A 1,422-nucleotide genomic window follows, 5' to 3' on the forward strand; every position below is an offset into this window, starting at 1 on the left:
CCCTTCTGCTTCTCTCAGCTGCCAGCCTGTCTGTCCATCACCCCCAGAAGACCCAGGGCACAAGCCTGTGTGCCCTCTGCCAGGATTTGAGATCTATCAGGATCCCCCAAGGCTGTGCTATATAATTTCTGATATCATCATTAGCATAGAGCATGGTTATGGAGTCAGATTCTAGCCCAGTCCCATGCTAAGGGCTGTGGCAGCATCATCCTAGAGACTCAAGGTAACACCGATGACATGGGTGAAATTGTTCTTTACAGAGAACCAAACGTCCAAAGTTTACGGAACTCTCCCACGCCAGGCAGCTGGTGGGTGGTAGAGCTGAGATTGGAACCCTGACAGGCTGACCCCAGAATTCTACGTCTTGACCTTAAACTGCTGCTTTTTATCTTTAAAATCTAAGTTTCTCCCTGTGGCCTACAGACTTTCAGTAATTCAATTTAATGTCAATCTCTTCCTGTCTCTCTATTCCAGCCACTGGCCTTTTGGCTCAAATATATCAATCTCATTCCTGCCTCAGGACCTTTGCCCATGCTGTTCCCTCTCTGCCATCCTTAGATTTCTGCAGTCTGCCTCTTTCTCACCTTTCATGTCTCAGCTCAGAGGACAGGCCTCTCTGACCATGCTATATACAGTAGTCCCTTTTCCATCTTGCCTATTTCTTTACTTTATTTTTATTTATAACATTTCTCAATTCTTGATTCACTTACTCAGCTATTGTTTTGTCTCCCTCACCAGACTGTAACTTCCTGTGCTCCCATCTCTCTTCCCAGTAATTGGCACACACCAGGGGCTCAGATAATATTTCTCGAATGAGTAAATGCATTTTGAAACAAGCCAAGAGGAGATGAAGGAGGGGCGTCTGCAGGGGCAGGCAGGCGTGCCCAAATCCTCTCTCCAAACCGGTAGCTGCTGTCTCCTCGTTGTCCAGACAGAGAGCTGAGGCTCAGAAAAATCCAGAGGCAGAGGAATGCTCAGCCTCAGCAGCAGCTCAGTGATAGCAACTCCGCCCTGACAGCCCTTTCTCAGATGGTTACCCTGGGAGCTCCCAGGAGGTTGGCTGGGAGCCATCAACGCCCCTGTTTACCTGATAAAACTGCTGCAGCTGCCAGGTCGGAGACCTGCCCCAGAGGGGAGAACTCCAAGTGGTAGAACAGGGGAGATCCCAGGTTTCTGTCTCTGTGCAGGCTGCTGGCTTCACTCTCACTCCTTACTGGGGCAGGAGGTTGAAAAAAAGACAGAATCTGCCTTGAACACTCTCCCATAACATAGAAGGGGAATCAAAGCAGGAATTTGGTAGGGGAACCAGGTGAGAATTTCACTCTGAGCTATAGTAGCAGTGTTTCTAATAGTAGCAGTGTAGTATCATGTTTGTTGATCACTCACCATGTGACAAGCCCCATGCACAATGCTTGTGCCCAT

This window comes from Molossus molossus, unplaced genomic scaffold (assembly GCF_014108415.1).
Source record: "Molossus molossus isolate mMolMol1 unplaced genomic scaffold, mMolMol1.p scaffold_m16_p_6, whole genome shotgun sequence".
Classification (NCBI taxonomy): Eukaryota; Metazoa; Chordata; class Mammalia; order Chiroptera; family Molossidae; genus Molossus; species Molossus molossus.